Genomic DNA, 20,586 nt, shown 5'->3' on the forward strand with positions numbered 1-20,586 from the left:
AGGAGTATTGATGAAAAAAACTTTTCTTTTGACCCAGTTAATAAGCTGCCTAGAAGCAGAGGCAAACTTACAAAGAGTACTCTTCAAGATTTTAGCTTCAGATATACTAGATTCCCCCATGATAATAGTATCATCAACAAACTGTTGGTGGGAACAGATAAGGTTAGTAGAAGAAGGTTGGAGACCCTTAAAGGAGCCTTGCAAAACCATATTTTCCATAGTCCTTCCAAAACATTCTGCCATAATTATGAAGAGGATAGGGGAAATAGGATCCCCTTGCCTTAGACCTCTAGAAGCTTTGAAGAAGGGTGAAGGTGAACCATTGACAAGAACAACAAAAAGACGCAGAGGTGATAAGTTGGTTGAGGAGGTCAATAACTGTAGAGGAGAAACGAAAAGACATAAGAACCTTCTCAAGAAAAGGCCAATCAACCCTTTCATAGGCTTTGGAGAGATCAAGCTTGAGGATGAGACCCTGGTTCTTTGCTCTAAAAAGAGAATGAATGTTCTCATGGATAGTTATAATAGAGTCAAGTATTTGTCTTCCAGGGACAAAACCATTTTGTTGGTGATTAATTAAAACAAGAAGGACAGACAAAATTCTGGAAGTAAGCACCTTAGAGATAATCTTATAAAAAGAATTGCAAAGACTGATAGGTCTAAATTTGTCCATTGAGTCAGCACCTTGGGTTTTGGGGATGAGATAAATAAAAGTACCATTGATTTCTTTCAAAAGTTTTCTAGCCCCAAAAAAATCCTTGACCCGATTGGAGACATCTTTCCCAACAATATCCCAAAAATATTGAAAAAAGAACATGGGGAAGCCATCTGGGCCAGGCGCTTTGTTACCATCAAAGGAAAAAATAGCATTTTTAATTTCCAATTTTGAAGGAATGGAATAGAGGGAGACGTTCATTTGATCATCAATGAGACAAGGGATGTTATGAAGAAAGGAAGATTGAGCTTCAACATCCAATCTGTGATCCCTCTTGAGCAGTTCCGAGAAATAACTTTTAGCTTCGTTCCTTATTTCATCCTCCTTGACCAACTCCCTATTATCCACCATTAGTTTGGTTACCCTATTAACAACTTTATGCTTGATCGTCGACATATGAAATAATCTTGTGTTCTTATCTCCTTCCTTAAGCCAAATGCATCTAGATCTCTGCTTCTAGAAGGTTTCCTCTTTAGCAATTATATCATGGTATATTTTGAGAGTCTCATTTTCATCAGCAAAGGACACAATACTAAAACCATCTTTCTAGATTTGAGCCTGTATATTTTTAGGGTCTTCCTAGACTTTACCTTTGGCCTCAAAAATATTCCCAAAGCTGGATTTATTCCAGAGTCTTATGTTATCCTTTACACTTTTGAGCTTCTTAACAACTCTATACATAGCAGTTCCCTCAACTTGTATGCTCCACCATTTATGAATGTTACTTTTGATATCTAGGTGAAGGGTCCACATTTTTTTCAAATCTGAAGGGGAAGTGTCTCCTTCTATTAATTGAGTCAGCAATGAAGGTGATAGGAAAGTGATTAGATCCAACTCGAATGTGGGCTGACAAAGAACAAAAATAATGACTGTACCAATCATCAGAGATGAGAGTCCTATAAAGGTGAACTTGGATAAGATCTTCACCAGTTCTCCTGCTAGTCCAAGTGTAATTGCATCCCTATATTTCCAAATCATTGAGAGCCTAAGAATTAATGAAATCCATAAGGGCCAACCTACTTTCCAGCTGAGGGGGACTTCCTCCAAATTTTTCCTCCTCTCTCAAAGGAGTATTGAAGTCTCCCATAACCAGCCAGCTAAGATTTCTGAAGCTATCCTTGGCTTGTATAAGTTTTTTCCAGAAGGAATTTCTAGCCTTCAAAGTATTGGGAGCATAATGTTAGTGAGAACCCATGAAGTACCATCTTTTAAATGCTCAAATTTGATACAAGAGAAATTATTTTCCTGAATAATAACATGTCCTTTGACAGTATTAAGGTTCCAGATGATAGCTATGCCTCCAGAAGCACCTTCTAAACTACCACCACTAACATTACCATTTTTGAAAAACTTCAACGATTCAATTTTTTCTCTACTCATTTTGGTTTCTTGAATTAGAAAAATATTAGGTTTATTGTCCCTTATCATATTCCTAATGATGTCATGTTTATGGGGATTATTGAGTCCCCTTATATTCCAAGAGATAATCTTCATAGTTACTTACCAATTCCTAGCTCCTTAAGAGTCTTCCGGGTCCCATCTGAAATGTTCTTACTGGCCTCCTCATCTCTAACTTTATGGTTAGAGGGTCAACCTGGGGAAGAGGAGATATACCCAATATCAACTTGAGCTATTCTACTGGATTTCCTTAGGAGAGAAGTCGAGGGAGTAGTTCCTTTCTTATTCCTATGTTTTGGTATTTTCCACTTTGCATCTATCTCAGGAGCCACTTTTGGGTTGCTGAGGATTTTGGAGATTTCTTCTTCATTAGCCCAGTTAGGGGTTCTAGAAGCATTTGAATCACTATTAACTATTTTTGAGCTCTGGTCTAAGTTTGAAAGGTTCATACCCAGAATTACATATTTTTGAGCTTCTTGTATTTCAAAACTAGGCATGAGCAGTGAAGAGTCAATATTTTCTTCTTGGGAGTTAGGGATCTCCCCTTCCTTAGGTTGGTTATCTTTCTCTTGCAGTTCCTTTCCCTCATAAGTGGCAGCTGCTACTTCAACTATATCATTTAAAGATTCAGTCTGATATTTCAGATCCTCTGTTTGAGTAGTAAGCGAGGTGTTGATTTTGGTTGATTCATTTCTCAATACTTCCTGGGTTGAGGGGCTAGAAATAGAAGTTGAGGGCGCTTCCTTCTTCTCCCCCAAAGGAATGAAGCGATTAGAGTTATCTTCCTTATTCCTTGATTTTTTAACTTGCCATACCATTTTTTCTGGAGCCCTTTGACTTTCAGTATGGGGTTTAGACTGCTTGCCTTCTGCCTTCGGCTTGATTGGATAGGATTTTGCCCAATGACCTAGTTTTTTACAATGGAAGTAGGCAAAGGGAATAGATTCATATTCAATATGTTGTTTCCATGTTCCCAACTTTGATACTAGATCTATCTGTTCTGGCATATCAGCATCATGGGCTATCCCAACACAAAACCTAGCATGAGTGAGTCTCCTTTTTGAAGCTGTCACTGGGTCTATAGAGAGGAGTTCACCAAAGGAGTTTGTAATGCCTGAGAAGATGCTTTCTACCCAATATTCAAGAGGCAAACCTGGTAGCTTTACCCAAATTGGAACTTGTTCCAAGAGAGAGTCGTTCATATTCAAGTTTAGATGCCATTTTTGAAGAACCAAAGCTGTCTTTCCTACCATCCAGGGGCTCCCACAAAGAATCCTTAATTTATCTTCTTCACATGAAAAAGCAAAAGATAGAAGGCCTTTAGGTAAAGCCAAGATTTCAACATTACCCTTCAAGGCCCATTTTTTTAACATAAACCCTAGCAACTTCAATATTAGGACATGAGCCCATAAATTTGCCTACCAAGGAATTCAACATACTATTTATATTATGATGCAAGACCAGACCAGCGATAGAGATAGCGAACTTTCCACCAGAAGGATCAGAAATATTCTTGATAGGAGGTAGAGAGGATTTACCAGATGGTCTAGTTCCAAAGAGGTAAGACCATTTTTTTGTTTCTTTTCCACTCTCCAAGGAGTCATCACGTGGGATGGGCCCCCCGCTGGACCCTTTCCCCATAAGCCTAGAGGAACTCGATGTCTTCTCTGGTAGAGTACCACCTATTTGTGGCATGACAATAGCCTCCAGAATGTCCAGAGGCTTATCCTTCTCTCCTATGGGACCAGCAACAACATTGTTCTGGCCACTCCCACCATTGGAACCAGACTTCCTACCTTGCAGAGAATTTGAATTTTGAATTCTCCCATTGTCGCTTCCTACTCCTCCTTTCTCTCCCATTGCTTTCCTACAACAAGAGGAATAGTTGAGTAGGATATATAGAATCAATTAGTAATAGTGTATACATATAAATTTCAAGCATAAAGATTGAATAGCTTTGACAACAACAATCTTGAACTCATCTAAAAGCCACCTATCCTAGGAACCTATGCCATTCTGAGATAGGGAAAAGTTTAGATCAAGATACTCAATCTGCTATAAAATCATTAAACATAAAAAATGACTAGTGAATAGGTATACCCACCTATGTCTTGCAGAGCCTAAAGTGAGGGAGTTAGTAACCAAATAGGCTCACTCTATAAGTTGGGCAAGTCAATTGGAGGGTTTGATCATAGGAGTTGGTATTTCCTTAGAACTTATCCAATCTTTTGATTTGAGATCCAACATAGCCTTGGAGTCATGTCATTCTGGAACATCTTTTTATCTCTAAATCAAACTACCTCGAGAACTCAAAACCCCGAAGTCGTGAATCAGCCTAGCTAGCCTACCCTAGAATCTTGAAGTTTCAAACTCCATTGTTTTTCCTACCCTAGAACCCCAGAGTTCTAGGCCCTATTGTTTTAGCCTATTCTGACCTTGGAACCTTAGACCCCCAAAGTTCTGAAGTCAGTTGTTCTAGAAGGAGTTACTCACCCCGAAACCCAGAAACTCTTAAGTTCCGAAGTGGGTGATATTATTGATATTTTTATGCGATAAGCTAATTTGTGGATTATTTCTTGTAGATCAAAGCAATTGGATGGATCCAACCTCCAACAAGAGAGTCAAGGAACTAGATAAAATCTGCATAACCGTGAAGTACCATTATCAAGGGCGGGTTTATCTTTCCAAACTAGATGATCAAATCAAATGGGTAACTGACACAGAGGTGGGATACATTGAGTTAGAGGATATTAAGACACAAATGGATAGGCCAAGGATAGAGGCCCCTCTAAGGAGAATCAAGAGGTCAATGCTGGTAGAAGCACCTATTTTCCCTCAATTTTTCCAAGCCTTGGAGTTCATTATGACTGTGGCATAATTCTACAATGTGGACACTAGAAAATGCACCGATGCCCAAGGAAGGATAGTGATTGATCAGTATGCTAATATGATAGGATTTGTGTTTGGCATCCCTTCAAGCAAGGAAGTGCTTTCAAATACTGAGGAAGAAGTTGCTGAAATATAGAGAAATGATATTGCTTGATGCAAGAGGCACATGAATGAAAATTGGTTAGAGGAGGAAAGGAAGACATGACTAAAAGCCATAGATATTCTAAAGGAAGATTTTAAGGAACCTCAATGAGATCTAATCATCATGTTGAGCAAGGCCTTCGGAAAGTCAAATTATTGACACTTCCACCTATGGATGTTTCAATATATGACAACTATACTGGTTGGGAAGTAATATTTTGATTGTGCCAAAATCCTTTCAGATAACATACATAGGTAGGAAGGGTTTTTGTGATACCGTCAGCATAATGGTGAAAGGCATAGGCAACTTGAAGAAGGATATGAATGTTGGCAAAAGAGCCACAATAGGTGACAAACCCCTGTCTAAAAATATCAAAGAATTGGCAGTGGCAATTAATAATGCTGAAGTCATTGAAAAAATGGTGAGTAAAATTATTGAAACTGAAAAAAAGGTTAAGGAGATGGGAGGAAATAAATAGGTGAAAGAGATGGAAATTGCCATGAACAATCAGGGTAGCAGAGTTGACAGGATGAAACTCATAGTAAAGAAGATAGCTGAACAAAACTTCCAGATTCTCAAAGCCTCAATAGACAACATGAACATTTTGATTAACAAATTTGATAACATCAAAGATAAAGAGGGCGACAAGGATCAACTGGACAAAATGGGTCGTGAGAAGAGGACTAGAGCCAACACTAGGAATAAGGGTGACATCAAGGGTCGAGAGATGGATGATTTAAAGACCTCTATGAACAACATGTAGTAGATGGTGATTCACGCTGAAGATATCATGAAAAATATCTCGCTGTCACGGTCTCGATCTTTGTCTGTGTTTTATCTTTTTGCTTTCCTTTTGTTGTCTTTTTGTGGTTCTTCATGTTATGTGTGTTGAGATCCCTTTTTGTTTGGATGGGATCAATTTTTGTTGTTGGAGTGATCAGGCATGGTTCTTTCTAGCTCTATTTCTCTCCTGATTTGTAAAAGGTTCGGGTTCCTTTCAAAAACCTATTTTTACTTAATCAAAACATACATAGGCAGCTAGTGGAGGTGCACCAAACAAAGAATTTTTTCTTCACTTCACACGTTATCTGGGTAGCTGCCCGAGCCGACAAATTTCTAGGGCTACAAACAAAGGGCTAGCTCAGAGACAAAGAAGGGAAGAAAATGGTTTGGGAATATTACACTCAACTCCCTCGAGGTAACACAAAGGCACATTTCAAAAGAATAAATGATTCTTTCCCTTTCTCTTTCATTATCAAACTCATAGGTGATACAAGCTATAGAATAAGCCCAAAAGCTATGGCAATAATGAGGGAATGGCCATGTTGGTTCATTCGGAACCAATGTTCCACATATATTTAGATCAGTGGATTTACAAGGAATCCTATGTTGCTGCCCAAATGCTACAATGACCGCATTATGCTATTGGAATATCTCAAGTAGGTGCTAGGGCTACAATCACTATTGTCTTCAGAGAATAGGACGAGTTGATTTTTTCAGTTTCAATTGGTTACTTTTCTTGTTCTAAAATTCAGGTGGCCAAGACGACGGAGGAGGAATTGCAAGATCTACATTAAAAATAATTCAATTATGATCACAAATATTATGACCCTTGTAGAAAATTTAAGAAAATAATGCCAAAATCTTATGATGGGCATAATCCAGGATTGGAATATTTTTGGGCTAGCCTCCAAGATAGTTTTGATGTTAGAGAAAAGAATTATTATAGGTTTCCAGTGCCGCAGGTAAGAAATTTTTAAATAGAAACTAATCTCCCTAAAGAATTCAGGGATCATGGAAAATTACTAGATCCAACATACAAGGAGCAAGGAATTAATAAGAAACCTCTTTCTCCAATAAGCTGATCAGGATAGGAGGAGGTAGCTATAGATTCAGTAACCCAAAATGTTATAGAGAGGACTAGACAGTGGTTGAATTTAAGGATTAGGCCTAGTGCTCCGAAAGGTAAGCAAAAGGAATTAGTCTCTCGTGTTCCTTGATCAAGGGTCCATAAAGAATATTCACATAGGACAAGGTTTGGTTCTAGAAAGAACACATCCATAGACCTAGATGAAGCTGCCCAACTTGAGCAAACTACTGAAGATCTCTTAGAACAAGTCAAGGTACAAATGATAAAGGCTGAAATTTTGAATAAGGCTTCCGATTTTGGGATGAGAGAAGACCTAGCAGTGATGCCATTAGCAAAAGTACATCCTATTAAAGTGGCAAGTTGGAAAACACTAGGAGAAGGCACAGAAGAGAAAGATGAGCAAGGGAAAACTATTGCAGAAACATTTCCATCTGCTCAACCTCCTCTTGAGACCACTACCATGTTTACTTAGCCTTCGCCTACAAAACCCACCCAAAATCCAATTTTGACATCAACCATTACAATCCCTACTACAACCCATATGTCTGCACCAACTGATATTTTTGTTACAACATCAGCAACATTACCTCCATTAACACAAGTGTTGAAACCTGCTATAGAAATAGTTATTATTCATAACATTGAGATGGACTCTAATTAGGAGGATGAGCAACTAGTGGTGCAACCAGTGCAAAAGAAGGCTAAGAAGAAGAAAGAAAAGAAGTCTGTCATGATTGAGAAGCAGGCACCGGTGGATCCCATGGACGTCAATAAGAAAGCTTTTCCAGGGAAGCTGTCAGTATAAAAAGAAGAAGAATTGAATGAACCCGATGACAAACATAATGTAAGACTTGTCTTAACTCCAGAAGACCAATAGAATTTATTGAAGGAAATAGCGGTTGGAGGAGAAATAAAAGAACTGGATGAAGATGGTAAAGAGTTTGAAAAAGAGGTAAGTGAAAAATTAGGAGAATTGCATAAACAATAATACTTAAATATTGATGCTTCTCTCCAAGCAAACCTTGCTCAACAAATTCCTTCAAACCCAAGATATTAAAATCCCGGAGAAAGAAGGAGAGGAGAAGAATGAAGAAGAAGAGTAGTCAAAGGTACACATAGTGACTGCCAAAATTATACCACATGAAGGTGATAAAGATAAGGACATGCTACAATGGTTAATTTTAACTTTTGTGAAGAAGAAGAAAGTGGTACCACCATATGTCACACTACAACATGCCATCATGAAATAACCAAGAAAAATGAAGAAGGCAAAGATAGTGCATCATTTTTCTAGGATAGATACTGTTGAGGTGATTGTTGATGTAGCAGTTCTAATGCAAGATGAAGGTCAAGGCTCCCCAAAATATCAAGTGTCATAGGTCAAATTGGGTAAATAGACCAAGTGGGGAGAATTAGATACATTGGAACTTGCTACCAGTGTAGTCGAGAGTCAAATTGAAAAGGAGCACACCCCCCACTCAGAGGTCAAGACACATTTGGAACAATATAAGAAACTATTGGTAGAGATGGGTAAGCCCCTAGATGCATGTGTAGATGACAACTGCCTTTAACCTCATCACTTCTAGAGGGAGATGTGAAAGCACTTGTCAAGGTGAGAAAGATGGCAGCCACTACTACAACATGGGTATAGACAAATACTTCTAAAATTGGATTATTTTTTAAAAATACTATGGAGGAATATAAGAAAGCTACAGAGGTAGGCGAAGATTTAGCTTCATCTTCTCAACTGTGGGAGTGGAAGATCAACATTTTTGGTAAAGAGTATCAGGTTTTGAATAAGGTTTTGAATCTTGGGGAAGATATTATAATAGGTGAAGACCACTTAGGCAGGGATAGTTATGAGAATTTGCAATCCTATATATATATTTTGAAGTTGAAGATTGAGGTTCTTCAACAATATGGAAAAGACATAATAGACGCTTGTTCTCCTCTCCTAAGTTCAATAAAGAAGTATGAAAATCTTGAAGGATAGTTGTTAGGAATTTTTCTACTTGGTATTAGTAATGTCGGACACATGGAGTAAGACAATGTACTATGTCAATGGCATGCATATGAGGCACATTATTTGGCACCCCCTGTTGAGTTTAATGTTGATTTAATGGATAGATACACATACTTAATAACTCAATGTCAATAGGCTTCAAAAATAATAGAAAAATTAGAATATGAAAGTAAGAATGCAAAGGAGATTTTGAAGAAGTACAAGTTCAGAATCAAGCATGTTGCATATCCTTTTGCTGAGGTGGTTACATGTATCATTAGCAATTACAAGAGCTATAAACAAAAATAAAATATGAATAGGAAGTTGCTAATGATAACATGATTTTTGAAGAAATTTGCATGACACCAATACTTGGACTTCAACTACTACTTCAGCATGTACATTGATTATTGAACAAGTTTTACATGATTACAAAATATTGGTTCATGTAGCATTGGTTTTGTAATGCTCACCCAGTTCCAAGTTTGTAGTAGTTAACTGGATTCTAAGGCAGAGACTTGCATGTCAACTGTGATTCCTGTTTTTTAGAGCTTAATTTAGATAGGTTTACTTCCTAGAAAGTAGGAGAAGAAACTCTATAAATTGGAGATTTTGGTTCATCTGTAAGGGTCCACAAATTGATGATTTGAGGCTCACTTAGAGATTTTAGATTACTTTTATGCAGATTGTTATGAATTTGAGTATTTTTTGTGATGCATTCTTTGGAGTTAATACAAGAAGCATCTTATAGATTACCTGTTAGGCGTATGTTCTATGAGTTTGTTCTTTGCAATCTGGTAATGTCTACAATTTGAAACCAACAACTTGTTTTGGTCTGAAGTTTTATTTCTTTATGAATCATATTATGCATGTAAGTGGTGTATGAGAATTAATGTGATAGGACAATATTGTGGTGGTATTCATTTCCATGAATTTGTGAGGTTGCATGAATTTGCATGTTTATTGGAGGTTTGCTATTGAATGCGGATTTGAATGATATTGATGATTTTTGGATTGCAGGGTGCTAATTGAGTAGTTCATTAAGTATTTATTGTATTGCTTTCATTGTTATTTTCTTATTTCCCTTCTCTATCTTTTGCGATTTATTTTGAAAGAGAATATAAATCATAAAATACAAAAAAAATTAAGTTATTGGAAATTACTAGGATTTGTTTCAACTAGCAGCCCCTTAACAAGTACAACTGCATCAACCATTGAGCTACCTATCATTGTCTAGACCCGATTATAGAGACCTTGGAGTAGTTAGTTTCTTGAAACTTATTTATTTTCAGGAGAGGTGGTCAATGTTCACATAAACTACCTGACTATTGGTGAGTGTGTCAAAACATCTGTCAACACTAGTCTGGCCTTGTTTCTAACAACTTCTCCTTCTTCATTCAACTTTTTTCTAAATACCCACTTTGCACCAATCACATTTTTATCATTAGGTCTAAGAACAAGTGACCAAGTGTTGTTTTTATTAATCTAATCAAACTCTTGATTCATTTCCTTTAACCAAGCATCATCCTTAAGAGCTTCTCTCATTGTATTTGGTTCAACTATGGAAATTAGACAAGAACTTTCTCTGATTTTTCTTCTCGTCTCCACTGCAACATTATTGTCACCTATTATGTGATCTTCAAAATGATTTAACCTTACATACCTAGGTATAACCATTTTTGGTGCAGTAACCAATTCTTGTTCTTCATCTTCTAGTAATTGAGCATCTTCCTCTGCACTATTCTTCTCAATGACTTTTTGCACTTTCGGTTCAATAATCACAAGTTTTTGTTCATCATCTGTTGGATCAGATTCATTGGTATCATCAGGTTTATCAAAGAACTCATCAACTTTTACATTCATACTCTCCACAATCTTCTTTTTCCTTTTGTTAAAACACTTGAAAGCTTTTCTCTTAGTAGAGTAGCCAAGGAATCTTCCTTCATCACTTTTAGGGTCAAATTTACTAGTATATTCATCTCTTTTTATAAAACACATGTTGCCAAAGACTTTGAAATAGCTAACATTAGGAGTTTTACTATACCATAACTCATAGGGTGTCTTTTCATTACCTTTCTTCACCAATACCCGGTTTAATGTGTATGATGTAGTGCTGACTGCTTCTCTCCAAAACATCTTAGGTACATCTCCCTATATCAGCATAGTCCTTGTTGCTTCAACAATGGTTTTGTTTCTCCTTTATGCAATTACATTCTGTTGTGGTGTCCTTGGAGTAGATAATTGCCTCTTTATTCCATTTTCATCACAATATTTGATAAACTCATCTGATGTAAACTCTCCACCCCAGTCAGATCTCAGGCACTTAAGATTCTTACTAGTTTCCTTTTCTACTAAGGCTTTGAATGCCTTGAACTTGTTGAAAGCTTATGATTTTTCCTTCAGAAAAGTAACCCACATCATCCTTGAAAAATTATTAGTAAATAACATGAAATACTTGTCACCATAAAAACCTCTAGTCGTCATAGGACCACATAAGTCAGTGTGCACCAAATCTAGAATATGCTAAAAAAAAAAAGATTTACTCTTAAAAGAAGATTTAGTCATCTTACCCAACTGACATTCTTTGCACATCACATTGTATAGTTTACCAAGTTGTGGCATACCTCTCACCATATTAGACTTGCTAACCTTAACCATGTTATCAAAGTTCACATGACAAAACCTTCTATGTGTAATACCCTAAAACTGGTCATCTAAACCATGGGCCCCTAATCTTGACAACATCACCAAGGTTCTAACCAAAGGCAATTAAAATTAATCTTGAGCACACAAATAATTTCTTAAATCATCAAATGGCACATGGAAAATTAATCACTCTAAATTAATTAAATAATTTTATTTAATTAATTGATCATTGCAAGTAAATCATTTTTAAACAATTATCCTATTTATTTTATTAAATATCCTAGTATATTTAATTAAATAAATCAATTTCCCATTAAATCATCCTAAAAGGAATTAATTGGGAAAAAAGAATTAAAATTTGAGAAAGGAAATCAAATGGAGATAATCTTGAAAATCAAATTAAAAATTGAAGAAAAATCTCAAAGAAAGCAATTAAAACAATTAAATCTCAAAATTGAATGAAATAGAGAATAAATAAGTTTTTTTTGATTTTATCTTAATTTTAGTTCAATTTCCTTTAAAAATGAGAAAAGCAGCCAATCACATCAATTCACCTAGGTTGTGCTTCTTCTTGGAAAGTCTTGACCGCTCATCATCATTTGATCTCGACCATTGGTTTCTTTCTGAATTTTCTATAAATTCAGGCTCTCATTTCCTAATCAAGGATCCTAGAGAATCTATTGTTATTATGTTGTTTTTTCTCTAGGTTCATTAAGATTTCACATTGAGAATATTTTCATATTAGTTATTTCATATTTGTTAAATCATTTAACTTAATATTCATTCATAGTTTAATCATGTTAGCCTAATATCCATTAATCTTGCATAATATCCATTAATCTTGCATATTTTGCATTCATCTAGCTTAATCTTGCATCCATTTAGCTCAATTTCATACTCATATAGATTAAATCCTTCATTTAGGTGTTGTCTAGTCACTGGTATTGCATACAAAAATCTGAGAGCAAGACTAAACTCGCATCTACTAGAAGGCAATAGGTCACTTTGTGATGGTTTATTATTCATTGTTGATTTATTTACTAACCATGCATCTAATAACTTAATTGAAGTGTTGTGTATTCTAGATACAGATACTGGTCCATCAATCTATATATCCTCACCAACATTCCATCAATTTCCTCATATCAACATCATCCTTTACTGGTACATCATCATCTCCATCAGTTATGCCACATGCCAATAGTCTTCTCACCATAGTTCAAATGAAATATGTTACCTTTACTCTGAGTACCGGTTGCAATCTCCAATCTAGATCTGTTGATGATTTTGCATTTTCCATCTTTGAACTGTAATAGAAATCCCTTATCTACTAATTGTCCTACACTCACAAGATTATTTCTTAAACCTTCTACATAATAGACATTATCAGTGTTGTGCTTAGCATCCAATGATATAGTTCCTCTTCCTCTTATCATGCATGATTTATCATCTCCAAGTTTGACCAGACCACCATCCAATTCTTGTAAAGATAGAAACTTCCTTTTATCTCCAGTCATATGATGAGAACATCCACTGTCTATCACCCATTCATCTTTGTCTTAAACTTTAGTAGAAAGTGTCTTCTCTCCATTTTGAATGACAGATTGTGGAGAATCTTCCTCGATAGATAGATAAGAATACCCATTCCTTTCCATTATTGGATCTGCTAGCAGAATCTTGTGTCAGTTCATCATCAGAATCATTAATCACACCTTCCTCATCAACATAGTAGTATTATTTATCTTTGTTCCTCCTATACTTATGCTTGTTTTGATATTCATGGTTAGGCTAAAAATATCTTCTATCTTTCTCTTCAAATATTGAATTGCTTTCAAGACCTCTAGATGCAAAATGACCTATCTTATTACATACAAAAAATTTAAAAGAAGATTTTCCTTCATACTTACTTTCTATCAGACCTTTAGGTACCCTTCTAGAAAATAGGGCTTCAAGTTTCTCAATCTCTTCATATTCTTTCTTCATATCCTCTAGTTCCTTTGCATATAAATCTTTCCAATCTTTCTTGTCAGTTGATGATGTATATGCATGAAAAGAATATTCAATCTTTGCAACTCCTAGAGGATAAAATTCTTCAAGCTAAAAATAAGATATCTTTCCAACCAAAATGTCGCTATTAACATAAGAGTTAGGCATTGTTCTTAGCACATTGATTGCAATAACCTTTATTTTGTAAGCTGGATGCAAAACTCTCAATACTTTAGAAAAAATCTCATCTTCGGTCAGAGATCCATCACAACATTGAATTGCCATGATAATTTCATTGACTCTTTCCATGAAAACACTAATTCTTTCATCTTCCTTCTTTCTCAAGTTCCCATATCTCACTCGGTAACCATCAAGTTTAGAAACTTTAATAGTAGGGTCACCTTCATTCAGATTTTCCAACTTATCCCATATAGATTTTGCAAATGATTTCTCCATTAATCCCATTACTTGCTAATCTGAAAGGGTGTTCAAAAGTGCTTCTCTAGCTCTATAGTCATTTTCAATGTTCTTATCCAACTCTGTTGGTGGAGCATTGCCAAATGTCTGATCATAAGGAGAATAGCCTTTCTCAGTGATCTACCCAAATCTCTTTGCTAAGACATCTCAGATGTGTCTCCATTTGAAGCTTCCACACTCTGTAATTTGTTCCATCAAGCCTAGGGTTGTCCTTCTAGTAACCAATTGAATTTGAATGATTAGATGCCATAGGATCTTCCTCAAGCAGTTAAGCTTCTACAGAGAGGACCAGGCTCTGATACCAATTGTTAGGATAATAGGTGGACAACTAAGAGGGGGGTGAATCCATTGTCAATAGATTATGAAACTTTAAGCACTTAAAGTCTTTTACCATAATATAAACCAAATACTAGAATAGCAGATGTATCAATTAAGAAGAAACATAAATCATAACACATTTACCATCCATCCACAACATATAGCACCAAGATTTGTACATGGAAAACCCATTAAAGGGAAAAACCACAATGGGAAGCCTACCCATAGTCAAATGATACTTCTATAGTATGTGATTACAATATGGGGCCTGCAGATGCAAGAAGGCACACTACCTAGAGCACACTGCTCATCACAAAGGAGCCTCACTAACTACAAAAATTCATTAGACTACAATCCAGAAAGAATATTGAACTACAAGAATAGAATCTCCTATGCATGAGTACAGTTTCGATTAAGCTCAATACCTAAGGACTTAAACCTCTTACACAAACCCAATTAGATCACCTATGATCAAAAACAAACTCTACATATGATTACAACTTTATTCGCACACAGATAATCCCATAACCATATCCCATGCCATCTTTCCATGATCTTTAAAGAGATCTTACATCATATTTATACAAACCCTAGACCTAAACAATTAGGTTGGCCACCTAAAAGGTAATACAATAAATCCATTACATAAACCTACAAACGAATGATAACCCAAGTCAACTTGAGGCCGAAACAACATAATCCAATCAATAAATCCAATGAGTAATGCATCAAGAGCATCCATCAACATGTTACACAAACTAGTTCATAACCTAGACAGAATAGTACCAAACATAAAATAGGTCGCCATAAACCAAATGCAACACCACCAATCAAATGGAACATGAGCAAGATAACCATCAGCATCCTGGTAACCTTCTAGAAGCTGCACCAACACCACTTATCAAATCCATCAAAAGATCTGCAAGTAAAACCCTTACCAATAACCAAACATATTACTAGAACATATGATAGCTTATGGATCACCAAATACTAAGCCAATTGAATGTGACATGCACATGAACCATGTGAATGATCGAACCAAATCATTACCACCAATTAGAATATACCGAAGATGAATCTTCTGATCAACATCACAATCCAACCACTCTACCAGAACCTACTAGGTTGTTGGCTATTTGGAGGAATTTTTTATATGTTGCATTGATGCTTTGTCATTGATGCCAACACTAGTTGTTTGGATGCTTTAATGACACCCTTCTAGTCCTGGTAGGATAAGTGGTTTCTGGTTGGTTTGGATCTGGCATGATCTGTTAGGCTCTGGTATGATTTGGTTACGGAATTGGCTTTTTTATGATACTCATGTTCATATTCAGTTAGTTGGTTTTGGTTTGGTGATCGAATTCTATCATGTTTTCTTAGAATCTTGGCTTGTAGTTCCAACAAGGGTTTCACTAGTAGAGCTTTTGATGAAGATCTTTGGTGATATGCATAAGTGGTGTTAGTACAGTTTTTAGTGAAGTTTCAGGATGCTAATGGTGATCATATTTGAGACTTGGTGGATTGAGATCATTGTTCTAGTGTGTGGACCTATATTGGGTCTCGGTTGGTCTAGGTTATGGACTAGCTTAATGAAGCATGTGGATTGCACTTCTTGATATGTTTTCGGGATGTCTTATGTGTTGGATATTATTTGTTTGGTCTAAGGCCAACATGTTTTGTAATTATGTAATTGGTTTATTGTCTGGTGGCCGACTTGATTGTTTATGGTCAAGGGTTTGTATATATAGATGTAAGATCTCACTGTAAATCATGATAAGGATAAGACCATAGGAATGGGATATGCATATGTAATATGTGAATAATTTAATAGCATTCAAGCAGCATAATTGATCGATCATTGGAGATCAAATTGGGTTTATGTAAGAGGATTTAGTCCTCTGGTATTGAGCTTAACCAAAACTGTACTTAGGCATAGGAGATGCTATCTTTGTAGTTCAACCTCTTCTCTAAATTGTAGTCTAGATTTCTATGTAGTCAGTGAGACTCCTTTTGTGATGAACAGTGTGCTCTAGGCTATTGGCCTTCCTACAAGTGTAGACCCCTCAATTGTAATTCACATACTTATTGCAAAAGTATTATCTGACTGTGGGTAGGCTTCCCACCATGGTTTTTCCCTTTACCAAGTTTTCTATGTATAAATATTGGTGTCATGTGGATGGTATTTATTCTATGATTATTGTTTATCATTAATTGGTTTAACTACTATTCCAGTATTTGGTTTAAGCATTCTGGTATTATTATTTTGGGTTCCGGTATTAAAGTTTCAATTTCTCAAGGTTCTAATAATCTTTGGCAACTGATTCACCCCCCCCCCTCTCAGTTGTCTTCTGGTTATTTGAACTATCTAACAATTGGTATTAGAGCTCTGGTCCTCTGTGCAAAAAGCTTAACTAGTTGTGGAAGATCCTATGGAAACTAATAGTTCAAGCTCATCTAGTTCTTTTGGAGCTATCTTTTGGAGGGATATTGTGAGGCTTGATGGAACAAATTACACAATATGGAAGATTCAGATGGAAACTCATCTGAGATGTCTTGGCAAGGAGATTTGGGAGATCGCATATAATGGTGTCACACCTTATAATCCGGCATCTAGAAATCCTCCTCTAGCAAACCTGGATAAGGAGCTTGAGAATGATTGTAGAGAAAGAAAAGCCCTCTTGTGTGCACTTTTTGATCAACAAATAATGGGATTTACTAACAAATCATCTGGAAAAGGCTAGATGGGATAAGTTAGAGACTCTTAGTGAAGGTGACCCTATAGTAAAGATTGCTAAACTTGATTGTTACCTAGTGAGATATGAAAACCTAAAGATGGAAGAAGATGAAAGGATTGTTGCATTCATGGAAGGGGTAAATGAGATTGTTATGGGAATTCAATGTTGTGGTGGAACTCTGAGTGAAGATGAAATTATATCTAAAGTTCTGAGAGCCCTACCACCAGCTTACAAAATGAAGGCTACTACAATTAATGAGTTGAGAACAATGGCTAATACATTTGTCAATAGAGATACCTTGGTTGGGAAATTATCTGCTTTTGACCTTGAAGAATTTGGACCTTCTAGAGCTGTGAAGACTAAACCTACTTTTCATGCATCTACATCTACAACCAGTAAGAAAGATTGGAAAACTTTATATGAAAAGGAATTGGAAGATATGAAGAGAGAAGATGAATATTTTGAGAAAATTGAACCACTATTTTCTAGAAGAGTACCTAAAGGACCGGTAGGAAGTAAGTATGAAGGAAAAGAACCTTTTAAATATTTTGCATGTAATAAGATTGGTCATTTTGCATCTAGATGTCCTGCAAGGAATTCAAGATTTGAAGAAAGAGTTAGAAGATCTTTTAAGCCTAACCCTAGATATCAGAACAAGTATAAGTATAGGAAAAACAAAGACAAATCATGCTACATAGCGGATGAGGAAGGTATTACTGATTTTGATGATGAACCTGCAGAAGACTGTGCTAGTGGTTTTGGCAATGGGAAGGAATGGGTGTTCCTAGCTATCAAGGAAGATGATCCGGCACTGGAAGAGAATCTACCTAAAGAGAAGGCACTTGCTACTAAAATTGAAGACAAGGATGAATGGGTAATTGGCAGTGGTTGTTCACATCATATGACTACAGATTAAGGAAAGTTTCTATCTTTGCAAAATATGATGTTGGTCTAGTTAGATTTGGAGATGACAAAGCATGTATGATCAAAGGAAAAGGAGCTATATCATTGGATGGTAAGAAAAATACTAACAATGTTTATTATGTTGAAGGTTTAAGGCATAATCTTTTGAGTGTAGGACATTTGGTGGATAAGGGATTCAATTACAGTTTAAGGATGGAAAATGCAAAATCATTAATAGATCTAGTTTGGAGATTGCAATTGGTACATAGACAAAAGGTAACATATTTCATTTGAATTTTGGTGAAAAAACATGTTTGATTTCATAAATTTATGAGAGTTAGCTATGGCATAAAAGGTTGTGTCATGTAAATTTTGATTGCATTGTAAAGATCAGTTCAACTAAGGCAGCTAGAGATATACCTTAGATTGTGAAGCCCTATAATCCGGTATGTAAAGAATGTGAAATGGGGAAATAGGTTATAACCTCTTTTAGGAGCATACAAGACAAATCTAATGATGTTCTTGATCTTATTCATACTGATTTGTGTGGCCCTGCTAGAGTTAAAAGTTTTCAAGGTGATAGATATTTCATGCTAATCATTGATGATTATTCTAGAATGATGTGGGTTACTTTTCTAAAAGAAAAATCTGAAGCATTTGGAAAGTTTAAAATATTTAAGGCTAAAGTGGAAATTGACAGAATTGAAGATTAAATGTTTGAGGTTAGATCATGGTGGAGAATTCACATCCAAAGAGTTTAATAACTTTTGTGAAAAACATGGTATAAGGAGACAATTTTCTACTCCCCGGACACCTCAGTGGAATGGAGCTGTGGAAGGAAGAACAAAACTATCTCGAATGCTGCTAGAACAATGATGATGGAAGCTAGTCTACCTCATATCTACTAGAGAGAAGCAGTGAGCACAACGGTTTATACATTCAATAGAGTACATATCAAAGGAGAAACCAATAAGACACCTTATGAATTATGGTTTGGCAATACACCTATAGTTAAGTATTTCAGAATATTTGGTAGTAAGTGTTATATGGAGAGGTGATATCATTGGAAAATTTGATCTTAGATGTGATAAAGGCATATTTATTGGTTATTTTAATGAAACAAAGGCATATAGATGTTATAACAAGATATTGTAGAGAATTGTAGAGAGTGCTAATTTCAAAGTGGATGAGCTGAATAGAGGTAAAATAAAAGTTTATGAGAAGGAATTTGTGGTGGAAATGATTATATCTGAACTGGTAGTACCTTTACCAGAACAAAGTGTTAAACCATTTGTTTCCAATATGGATGAATTGATTATGTGTTGCATTGATGTTTTGTCATTGATGTCAACACTAGCTATTATCGTTGGTTACCGACACTAGATGTTATGGTTGGTTACCGGCATAAGAGGCTATATGTTGGACACTTCCAACATGTTTGTATCAATGGAGTATGTTTTGCATTAGGTGTTACATGTTCTTGAAACATGTTTTGGTCAGTTGGTATTGATTTGGTAATCAAATTCTATCATACACTTTTGTAAACCCTTACTGGCATGGGTTTAAAGTTTTACCGGTAGAGCTTTTATTGAGAACCTTTGACAGGATGCATAAATATTGTTGATGCGGCTTCTAGATGGAATTAAGGATGCAGAAGGTGATCCTTGATCATGCTTCAACTGGTTGGAGACATCACTTCGGTGTGGTGCACCCAGAATAGGTCTATTGCCTATAGGTTATGGACTGGTATCATGTTAACATGTTCTCTACACGTTACCGAGATTATTTGTGGATTGGCTAATGTTTTTTTGGTCCAAAGTTGACATGGCATATCATTTTAATATGGATGTATGTAATGATCTTATTGTAATATCTTTTAGGAGGCCATCCTAATTGGTTTAGGCCTTAGGGTTTGTATAAATTAATGTAAGATCTCATTGCAGATTGTAGTAGTGGCAACAGATAAAGAATTGGAATGTAATGTATGAATAATGTAATATCATTCAGGTAGAGGATTAGGTTGATCATTCAAGATCAAATTGGGTTTATGTAAGAGGTCAAAGGCTTTCGGTATTGAGCTTAACCGGGACTGTAATCAGACATGGTAGATGTTATCTCCAGTAGTTCATTCTACTGGATTGTTGTCCAATTATCTTGAGGTGGTTATAACCTCTCTATAGTTAGTGAGACTCTTTTGTAATGAGCAGTGCACTCTAGGCAGTGTGCCTTCCTGCATGTGTAGGCCCCTCATTGTATCACATAATTTCTACAGAAGTATCATCTAACTATGGGTAAGCTTCCCATTGTGGTTTTTCCCTTTACTAGGTTTTCCACGTATAAATCATGGTGTTATATGGTATGGTTGCATTATGTTGATTATCTATTTCATTGTTAAGTTGTATTGTTTACCGGTGTCTATTTTTGTTATTCTGGTATTTAATATTTATGTGCTCTAGTTTAAGGTTGTAAAGTGGATTAATTGATATAATAAGTTGGCAACTGATT

Source organism: Cryptomeria japonica, chromosome 9 (genome assembly GCF_030272615.1).
Source record: "Cryptomeria japonica chromosome 9, Sugi_1.0, whole genome shotgun sequence".
Taxonomy (NCBI): domain Eukaryota; kingdom Viridiplantae; phylum Streptophyta; class Pinopsida; order Cupressales; family Cupressaceae; genus Cryptomeria; species Cryptomeria japonica.